This window comes from Pinus tabuliformis, chromosome 9 (genome assembly GCF_031772625.1).
Source record: "Pinus tabuliformis cultivar Carrire ecotype Pingquan chromosome 9, CPIR1, whole genome shotgun sequence".
In the NCBI taxonomy this organism is placed as follows: domain Eukaryota; kingdom Viridiplantae; phylum Streptophyta; class Pinopsida; order Pinales; family Pinaceae; genus Pinus; species Pinus tabuliformis.
In genome coordinates, this window is record NC_142307.1 from 1,251,983,958 (window position 1) to 1,251,995,814 (window position 11,857).

Genomic DNA, 11,857 nt, shown 5'->3' on the forward strand with positions numbered 1-11,857 from the left:
TTATACCTCTTCCTCAATCTCCCCATTGAGGAAAGTTGTCTTTACATCCATCTAATGGATCTTCCAACCCATATGTGCTAATAGTGCAAGAATCGATCTGATTGATGAGTACCTTGCAACAGGAGCAAAGGTCTCATCATAGTCAATCCCCTCAACCTGTGAGAAACCACGGGCAACAAATCTTGCCTTATATTTCTCAATACTGCCATCAGCTGACTGCTTTACCTTGTAAAGCCATCAGGAAGTAACCACTGACTTGTCCCCCGATCTAGGAACAACATCCCATACATTGTTCCTCATGATAGAATCATACTCCTCTACCATCGCATCCATCCAAATTGGCTACTGTATTGCCTCCTCAAAAGAAGAAGGATCGGTCGCTACACACTCCCCAACCACGGCCATGTAGCCAGTGTATCTATCGGGAGATCTCCTCTGTCTGTGCTGAGAGGATGGCTGCCCCACATTCTCTCTCGCATCCTGCATCAATCTGTCAGCTTCCCGAGGGCATTTCCACCCCTCTTTGGAAGACTCTCCAGTAGTGGTGATCTCCACCACTGGAATCTCTGCATGTGGCTGCTCCACGTCATCAAGAGGCTCCTCCTCCTTAGGAGCTAATAGTTCCTCATCATCACCATGCAACTTGAGTACCCTCTCAAGTGAAACTCGCATGGCTCGCTGCTCATCGAACTTCAGATCCCTGCGCACTACTGTCCTCTGACTGGCAGGTAGAAACACCTGATAGTTGTGAGGTGTATCTGTGTACCCCACAAGTATTCCCAACTCAGCTGTTGGGTCTAGCTTCTTCCGAGCATCTTTGGTCACATGACAGTAAATTTGTAATCCAAAGATACAGAAGTGACTCACATCTGGCCGCTTCCCTGAAAAAGCCTCTATAGGTGTCTTCATCCCCAAAATACGATGAGGACTTTTGTAATGAAGATACACTATTGTATTGCATGCCTCAACCCACAAATGAAGTGGTAGGCTTTGGTCATGCAGCGTTTCTCTAGTTTCTCCCACAATAGATCTGTTCTTCCTTTTGGCCACCCCATTCTGTTGCGGGTTATGAGGTGCCGTGAGTTCCCATTTAATTCCTTTTGAAGCACAGAAGTCTTTAAACTACTGGGAAACATACTCTCCACCATTATCACTTCGCAAGGCCTTTATCTTCCTCCCTGATTCTTTCTCTGCCAAAGCTTTGAACTCACAAAACTTCAAGAAGGTTTGATCCTTCTTTTGCATGAAGTAGATCCAACATCTATGAGAAAAATCATCTATAAAAATAACAAAGTACCTTTGCTTTGTAGTGGAGGCTGTAGAGAAGGGCCCACATACATCTGAATGAACTTGATCCAGAACTGCTCCTGCTCTACCATCCCGATCATGAAAGGAAGCCTTCGCATACTTACCTAGAGTACAACCTTTGCATGTGCTTGTCTGCTCTAGCTTGCACTTGGGTAATCCGATAGAAATTTGCTGCATGATCTTCAAGGCCCCATCATGCAAGTGGCCCAGTCTCCTATGCCATAAATCGCCAATATCTTGGCCATGCACCACCTCTACCTTGGAACTGAGAGCAGCACAATCTTCTACCTATAACTTGTAGAGATTCTCAATTTGAATCCTAATCTGTTTGGTTTGTCCAGTGCTGATATCCCTCAGGAAAAATTTTTCCAAACTAAACACTACATCATAGCTTTTATCCTCAAGCATAGCAATAGACACAAGATTCTTTTTCATCCCTGGTACATACATAACATTAGAAAGAGTGAGGGGAGAACCATGCTCCCTCTGAAACATAACCGTACCTCTACCTGAGACATAGTACTTTCCGTCATCACCCATATCGATCCGTATCTGGAGATCCTTCTCCAAAGTGCTAAAAATATTCTTGTCACCTGACATGTAGAAAGAATCCCATTGTACAAATACTAAACACATCCCATGCTGGATGAAATCATGCATGTAATAAGCGAGAAATCCATCTCAAACTGTGAAGCTAGTGCATCACCATCAGATTCCTTGGAGGAACCTTTCTTGGACTTCCTCTTTGGGCAATTATTAGCATAATGACCCAACTCATGACAATGAAAGCATCTCACCTTCGACTTGTCAAACTTCTTCCCTCCTTGAGAATACTTGGAATGGGATGCCTTCCCTTTCCCCTTCTTAGCTTTAGAAGCTAAAGTCAAGTTCTCTTCATCATCATGTTTTGATGAAGAAGCTCCATCCCTGGTGCTTCGTCTGATCTCCTCTTGCATCAAATCCAACCATATTCGTTCCCAATCTGGCAGTTTGTCCCTTCCATTCATTGAGTCCTGGTAGCTATGCTATCTCTTAGGAAGGCCAAGGAGTGCTAGAATCACCATATCCTCATCATCTGTAGTGACTCCTATGCTTGCAAGCTCATCTCTGCAGGTGGTAAGCTTGTTCAAGAATGTAGAAATTGAGTCACCCTTCTCACACTTGATCTTTCAAAGCTTGTCCTTCAGTGCCAACTTCCTTTGATCAATGCTATTCTAATATAAATCTTTCAATGTTTTCCACATTGCAGACGGAGACTCCTTCCCATGGAGGCTTGAGCGTATGTGATCTCGAACACCCTCCAAGAGAATTCTCCTAGCTCTAGCCACACACTTACCCGATTCCATTGGCTCAGTCTTGTCAGCAGGCTTAGGGACTTCTTGATTAATGAAATCCTTAAGACCATTATCTTCCAAAACTGCCTCCATGCGATCCTTCCAAGCTATATAGTTTGAGCTGCCATCAAGGGAATATTCAAGCCTCAAACCATTGAACGCCATAGATGAAATAGATGTGATAAGAACTTGAGATCTATATCAAGAATAAGAAACTTCGAATTCCTCCTGCTAGTATACTGTTCTTGCTTGATCACCTGTGCTCTGATACCATGTAAAAATTTCACCTGTATAACAAACCGATATATGCAATGTCCTAAAGCATAATACTTGTTCTACTTCTACAAAACATCAAGCGGAAGCATAATTGAATTCACGAGCAACATCAAGTAGAAACATGCATAACTAATTAAGAGAAATAATCACACATAACACAAGATATATCTAGGGGAAAGCACCAACATAAAACCCCAACCATATATTATCAATCAAGTGGAAATCCTCTTCACAATACAAAACAAATTAGCTCTCAAGCTATTGAGTTCTCAATGAACTATGAAGATATGTCTCATGAACCAACCAAGTCCTGTTTATGTAGGATTTACCTATGGTCCTTGTGTAGTTTTCTTAGGAAATAATAGCAAAAGCATATGCTATTAATTCCAAACATACCAAATTAACCAATGGTCCAACTACGCAATCCTTGAGGACACTAGTTCCTCAACCATGCAAAAACTACTTACTAGAAATAGTTAAGCATCTCATAGTACACTGTCCCACATCTGATCTCAACTGGGTCTCTGATAGAACTGACATGCAACAGTTATCCATGAGTGAATCCTCAGTTATCTAAAATAATAGTTGTCACATGCATGCAAGCATTAACAAACTATATTTTATTATTTTAACAACTTGTTAAAATAATCTAACTGGACTTGACTAGTTAGAACTAAGTCAACTGATTCTCTCATTATAGAACTCATACTTATTCCCTCAATCAGTGGGACAAATCATGTGCATGCTCACAAAGACTTCAAATTCGAATTTCCTTAACTAATTAACTCAACTGAATTAATTAATTAATATTTCCAACTACTGCTAAGACCAAAATTAATTTGACCTCCTATAGATAGACTAGGGACTGCTATAAATAGGAAGGGACCCAGAAATGCTATTTTTAGAACTTTCTATTTTTAGCAGTTTCACCTCTCACCCAATGTGGCCAATGACCTCACTGGCCAAACTGCTATTTTTAGACATGCTATTTTTAGCAGGTCTATTTTTAACACATTCTAAATTTAGCATTTCATGTTGCACACTTTTCAACAAGGGGGAGGACCAGGGAAAGCACCCAACAAGGTGGAATCTTTGTAGACTCCAGGTGAAACACCGGTGATAGGGATGGCAGACTACTTTCTAGACATCGATGAGATAATGGACTCAGGGTAGGTTAAGGATGATGGCTCGTAATATGTCAACTAATCGATAATGATGATCTTCCCTTCATGGGGGAAGCACATCTTGTGGAAAACCATAGACGTGACGGATGACATGGAATATGTGTAACCCAAGAGAACATTGTAATCTAGAGGGGCATCAATAAACTCAATGTCTACATTGATAGTCTTTCCCACAAGAGTCACTGGACAATTGCGATGCATGCCGAGAGGCTGGGAGGGGTGACCATCCCAAGCATGCAAAGTGATGGTAGATGGGTCCAATTCGGGTGACTTGAGTTTCTTCCAAACAATAGAAGACATCACACAGGTGGATGCGCCTTCGTAATAATGCATTGGGAGATGATGGCATTACAGAATTAGAATGATTTCTTGAAAGCAATGGATGGAGGTAATGGAGGATGTTCTGACGCATCAATGGGAAAGATAATCAAACGATTGTCTGAAGGATCTACTGTGCCTAAAGTAGTTAGTAGAGATTTCTTTTGAGATGGGCATGACTGGAGAACTTCCAGCGTCAACATGGTAGTAGGTGATTACACCAAGTCGTCTACTATACTGTATGTGTGGGAAGCTTGGTTAGAAGTCGTGTTATGGCATAATGGCCCCTTGGGGATATTGGGAATTCACTCAACTTTAGGCTGAGGGATCTGTAAAGGACCATTTGGTGTCATAAGAGGCTCAGTAGATTCTTTGGTTTTGGTCTCAGTTGCAAACGAAGTCGACGGCTTGTTGTATTAATGCGACCGAGTTTGCAAGTTGACATCACAGGTATTGACCTCGTCAGAATTCATCATGAGGATCTGGTAGTCACCAAGACCAGAAGGTTGGGTAGGGTGGGCTGCTTGGCCTTGCTGAGGTTGAGCATCAAAAAATCCTTACTGAGGGAAAGGATTTGTAAGCACGACCGGTTGAGATGGTGCAGGATTCTAAGATAGTTGCTGCATGGGTGGTTGATGTCTAGAAGTTGCTTGGGTTTCCCACATTTGGCACATCTAAGGTAAGAGTGGACACTCATGAGAATAATGGCCATGTACACCACAACATGCACAAGGCTTGTTCGTATGAACAAACTTGTTCTGCTTGGGCTAGTTGCCCTGTTGCTAGTTGTCGGTGTTAGGCTAGTTCCCTTGGGGTTGATTAGGCTGATTAGCTTGGTTACCTTGGTTACCCTTCCCCTTATTCTTTTTCTTCAAATTTTGATGATTGGTTGCACTCTATTGTGCATACACTTGGCCCTAAGGGGGCAGTGGCTACTGGGATTGAGGATGCATGGGAGGATACTGCGCTAATGCTTGAGGGTCTGGAGTGCTCGATGGTGCATAGGTGTAAGATGGTGAAGGGGCAATGATCTGGTATACAGGTTGAGCATTGGTTGGCCCTCACATTTTCTGATGTGGTTGGGTAAATTCATAAGATGTGCTTTTTCTTGAATACACGTTGCTGGCGGGAGGGGAATAAGTGTTGGAGGAAATGATGTCCCCCTGCAGATAGCCATAACTCTGTTGAGTATATGGCAAGGGATGTGAAATAGCTCCAATGATACCATCGGTAGCGTGAGATGCCCCCGGTGCATTGGTAGCACCAGGACGAGGGAGGTCTGGTATAATCGCATAAACATAACCAGATTGAGCATAAATCAAGTCATATCTCAGAGTGGTTTGGAGAGCTTCTTCCTCTATGTGAGGAAGGTGAGATGTGACATATCTAGCAATGAGCGCTAAAATCATCCTAAGAAACCAATCGAGGTAGACACGGTCTTCGAAGGAAGGACCATGACACATGATCCTCCTTCTATGCCATTCCTGGACATGATAAGAAAGATGGGTGGCAAAGGAGTTACGAAATGTGGTCAAGAGCTCTGTCCCAGTGTCGTATTGGAGAGGTAACTGAAAATATGAAAGGAACACTTTAGAAAGCATTGTGAAAGTGGAATGAGAAGCGACGAGCTGGTCAACATACCACTTCGCAACATCTCGAGTGAGCGTGCGTTGGAACAACCAAAGACAAATGGAGTCATCGGTGATGGAATTGGATGAACACCACATATGGAAGGAGTAGACGTGATTGGTGAGGTCCTCTCCAAAATTACCCTCAAACTTGGGAATTCCTAAGGGAAGCTTAGTCAGCATAGCTGGCCAACTAGCATCGTGGTGTATAGGGTCATTAATTACCTGATTAAAATCTGAGAGACTTAACCCACCCATGAAAGGTAGTAAAGGGGCCGCCGGAATGGTTCATGTAATGGTTCCACTAGATGTGATTATCGAGATAGAACCAAAGCCACCACTAGGTTGGTTTCCTGCACTTGCAGTGGAACCTGACATGATGACGATATGCAGTGAAGGAAGAAGCTCAAAATCAGATGAACCAGAAGAAGAGTCGGTATGGGGACTCGGGGGATGAATAACTTGAACCCAACAAGGAGGAGTAATACATTGAAGTGGAAACTGAGAATGAAGACCTAAAAGTCTCTGCGACAAACACCTTGGTGGCGCAATGGTTACAAAACACAAGTGACATGGAAATGGTGAAGGGAGATAAACAAAAAAATCTTTGTCTCTGTTTGGGGAGATAAATTAATTAAGTTAAGACTTGGCTTGGAGGTGTAAACCAAGTGCCCTTCACTTAAGGTGTGCTTGTGTGTTTATTAATTAAGCCTAGATCGTGTTTGGAAAAAAGAAAAAGAAAATGATTGTTGAAATACTGCAAATAAACTAAAATTAAAAACAAAAAATCAACTATCTAAACCCCACTCAAATTGGATTTGCAAACATTGTGCTGGTTGGTGGTGAAATCAACTAAAAACACACAAACAAGGCCAAGAGATCTAAGCGTTTGTGTGACTGGGATCAAATAACAATGTGCTGCTGGAAAGTGGTGTAGCAACAACACAAAACCAGTGAGGAAAATTGCTACAAAAGATAGGGAGATGAGTGTGAAACTTAGGGAAAATAGTGGCACCCTAAGGAAAATGACCAAACAAGGTTCAAGAGGGAACTTTGGATGGAAAAAACCTATCTTTGAAGATCTGAAAAAAGAAGGTACAAATCTAGAAAATATGGCTCAAAGCTCTGTAAAAACTCAGACTTCTTACTTAGCTAAACTGCTCCTATAAAGGTGGAAGCGTACTAGAAACCCTAAGGGGCTAAATTCAACTTGGAAGAGAGAAATAGAGTAGATCAAGGCCTAAGCAGGCTCAGACATTGGTAAACCAATCCTACAGACTTCTCTCGGCAAACCCAGAAAAAGATCAGAAAATTCCTGAAACCCTAAAATCAAAGGTACTGACCTGATTCAGGGGATATCACACTTTTTGGGCTAGAAAGTGTGTTCTGGACCTCCAGATCACAGGTTTTGGGCAGAAAAGTTTGATTTATGCTCCTCAGTTCTCAGGTGACAAGTCTTAGAAAAATTTGTTGTCTTTGTTGCGGTTGGTTCCTGTGACTTGCGGAAATAACCAGAAAACTTGTGAAAGTTAGAAATTTGATTGATCTAGGGTTAGAATGCTAGTAAACAACATTAAGAGATTGAAAAAATAAAAAACCCTAAGCTAAAAACTGAAGGTCACCTAGGTTTCTGAATCAGAATTAAAAATGCAGTGGAGTCGCCATTTGTTATGTAGTGTTCTTCTCGAAGGTGTATGAAAAGAAACCACTTTAGACTGTGGATGACAAACAACCATAACAATAAAAATGGTTGTTAAATAGTGTGGATCTATAGCAAATGATAGAAATAAACCTGCCAAAGCCCTGATATATGCTACAAAAATAGTTAAACAACAAAATGGAATAAGAAAATAAGCGCAAGTAACTCCAATGATAAAATGGAAACAAGATATATAAAGAATATTTTTTATTAGATGAAACCTGTGAAGGGAACAAATAATGTTACTAGTCCCCCTCTATGGGATGGGTTCTTGGCTATCCTCAATGTCTTTAGCTTTTGTAGAGTCTCTCTCCTCTATAATGTGTAAAACCTAGAAACAAAATGTTTGAGCTCAATGAGAACTCAAATGGAAAAGAAAATGGTGTGTGACAATGATAATAATCAGAGCTGCAACAGTGAGTGCAACAATGAAAATGATCGAAAGTGAAGAATGAATTGAAACCCTCCAATTTATAGCAAAATATTAGGTTATCCTCGAATAGTGGGAAATAATAAAATATTATTAACCAAATTCTAGAATTAATCATTTGGGATATTTTATTATATTTGGTTGGAGGGAAAAAGTATTTAAATTGGTTAAATTGGTTAAATACTTTTATTTAGAAATAATAAATAAATAAACGATTTATTTATCATCTCAAGAAATATGGTTAAGGAATAATAAACAAATAATGATTTATTTAAGTATTCCGAAGGTATTTAGTCAAACTTGACAAAGAATAATAACTAATTAGTCATTAATTAATTATTCCTAGAGAAAAATAATATAATTAATGATTTATCTATTTATTTCTCATAACTGGGTCAAATATGACAAGGAATATTAGTTAAACAATGGTTTAATTAATTATTCCTAGAATATAATTAAATAAATAAGGATTTATTTAATTATTCTTCATGGGTTTAATCAGAAATGACTTAACAAATGCAGTTTATTAAGTAATTTCTTACTGTGAAAGCAATTTTACTATGGTAAAATTGGTCCTACATGGTGTACTTCGATCCATCTAGTAAATTATGGCTAGATGATCAATTTTTGGTGATAATAGTAGTGTAGATGTTTTGTTCTTGAATGCACCCCTGATGATATCCGGATCTCATATCAATCTTCGAAAACACTGCTACTCCCTTTGGTTGATCAAACAAATAATCAATTCACGACAATGGATACATGTTTTGTTAGGTACATATACTACTAGTGTAACCCCTTATTGTTATTAGTGCAATCCCCCTTATTGTATTATTGTGCCCATATAGTCCCCATGTTGTTATTATTATGCCCCATAGAAGCCCACTATTGTTATTATTGTGCCCCTACAATATTATTGTTATGTAGGCTCTAATTATATTGACTCCTATATATAGAAAGGAGGTCTTGTCATTTTGTATCATCCAAAAATTTTTCATTTGTGTAATGTAAAGGAGGTTTCCCCCTCGAAGAGGCTGATTTTTAAGTCATGGATCTATCTTTTCTATCTTTTTGTGAGCTTGTTTCATAACATTTGGTATCAGAGCTTTGGATTCTAGGGTTTCACTACTCCAAACAGGTCATCGTGGAATTTTCGCTATAAAATTTTCTATACGAAGTTTCAGAAGCTACAACAAAAACCTATTTGAGACAAAATCGTTCTGAACCTCGGGTCTGAATTTCAGATCTTGTATCGCTATATTTGCAGAGATATGATCTAAGGAATTTAGGATTTTTTAAAGCTCTAGAATTCAATCACAAACAACCATCGTGGAATTTTTGCTATAATTTTTTTCCTATGAAGGTTCAAACTCTAAAATTAAAACCCATTTGAGTCGATATCTGGATGAGGCATGGACCCGAATTTCAGATATTATTTCACTGTATTTTCTGAGATATGGTCCAAGACATTTAGGGTTTGTGCAAGCTCTTGAATTACATCGCAAACAGGTGACCCAGGGAGGATCATCATAACTTTCTCTAAGCATCATATTGAACCTTTCGTTAGAATTTATAGAAATAGGATGACCTTTAGTTTTCTGTGTATTGGTTTCAGGTCCTAAGGTTGAAACAGTGACATGTGGCACTTCGTACAAGTTCACTCTACTGAACCAGTTTATAATTAGGTTATCATGGGAGATTTGGCATAATGCTTCCTTGGAGAATCCAATCTTGATTAGACTTGTAAGGTTGGAAAGAGGACTCAGAGGGATACCGCAGTATGCAATTTCAGACCTTAGAGATTCAAAATTATAGAGATACAACAGATTCAATATCGAGCTCCTACAAAGTGAAATAAATGTGTGTAGTTTTTTTAAAAATTTTCGTAAGTTTGGTTGAAAAATTAGTTTGAAGGAATTCAAAGGGCATAGTGAAGCATTATTATCATTAATTTATTCCCCGAAGAAAGAAAATGGAAACACCTAGTAAGAAACTTGAAAGCTCTAGCATGACTCATGAAGAAGAGGAATAAATGCAACATGATATATCAAAATTACGAGACCAAGTGCAACAAAATTCACTCTCACAAAAAGTAACAGAAGCTAAGATGGATGGTTTAAAGAAAGGCATGGAAGCTAAGATGGATGATTTAAAGAAAGACGTGGAAGATAAGATGGATGGTTTAAGGAAAGATGTGGAAGCTAAGATGGATGGTTTAAAGAAAGGCGTGGAAGCTAAGATGGATGGTATAGAAGAAAAACTTAAAGGCAACATGGAAGATTTGAAGACAAATTTGACAAATTTGCTACAAGAAATGCTTACTAATGGTAAAAGGGTAGTAAAGGAAACTCATGATGAGAACAAAAGAAATGTTGATCATGATTTCAGAGACTCTAATGTTGGATTGAAGATCCACCATGTTCCAAAGATCGATATGAGGAAGTTTGATGGCAAGGATCCTGTAACATGGATACTACAGATGGAGCAATATTTCGATCTCCATAATGTGAAAAACACACAAAAGGTATGCATTGCAGCTTTATATTTGGAACCAAATCAGTTTGTATGGTATTGATGGTTTTGTTCTCGTAAACAAATTGTCACTTGGGCAATTTTTATGGAATAAATGATAGCACATTATGAGGATACAAAAAGCAACACCTTTTTTAGCTAATTGATAAATCTCAAACAAAAGGGTTCAATGATGGAGCACATTGAGGACTTCCAAAAAATGAATATAAGGGTAAAAGATATTCTAGAGGAGCATAGGATTGATGTGTTCATAGGGAATTTAAAGGATAACATCCAACATGAGGTTCACCTTTGGGAAATTGATTCATTGGAGAAGGCATTCAGGTTGGAAAGAAAAATGGAAAGCAAAATTATGGCAACAGGGAAGCCTACCACTCACAACTATAAATATGGAAGTGTTGTTTCTCCTAGCCTTTCACACAAGGTTTACACCACAACAATTGGAAGAAAAAAGAGTAAAAGTGATTTGTTACAATTGTGATAGAAAAAACACTAAGGGTCATAAGTGTGCTGAGAAGAAATTAATTTACATAGATATGGAAGAGGAGCAAGAAAAGGAACAATAAACGTCAAAAGAAGAGGATATACGCCGGAACTAATCCTAGAGAAAGAAGAAATGAACTTGACCATATCTTGTAATGGATTGACAAGAACTACCACTCAAACTCTCAAGATAGAAGGGGCATATCAAGAAGAAAAAGGTAATAGTGTTGATTGATTTGGGTAGTACCCATAATTTTATTCATTATAAGATAGCCAAGGAATTTAATTTCTTCATATATCCAACACCAAAGTGTCAAGTAATGGTTGGAAATGGAGGAACCATAAATTGCTATGGAAAGTGCCATAATATCAAGCTATCCATGGGAGAATATGTCTTGAATAGTCCATGTTGGTCACTTTAATTTCTTATTGAATTAAACAACAAAGTGCTACATAAATTGTCAACCCAGGGAAGTCTTGTTATTTCAAAGGCAACTGCGTACTATATGTACTCAATCCTAAAAGCAACAAAAGTTGTAGTAAAGACTGGTCATACTTTTCCTTAAGCAAACTGAAGTTCCACTCTGAGTTACAGCAAAACAACCTATTGCAGATAGCTACCAAAGAATGCTTAAAAGAAAGGAATCTAAAGAATCAATCTGCAC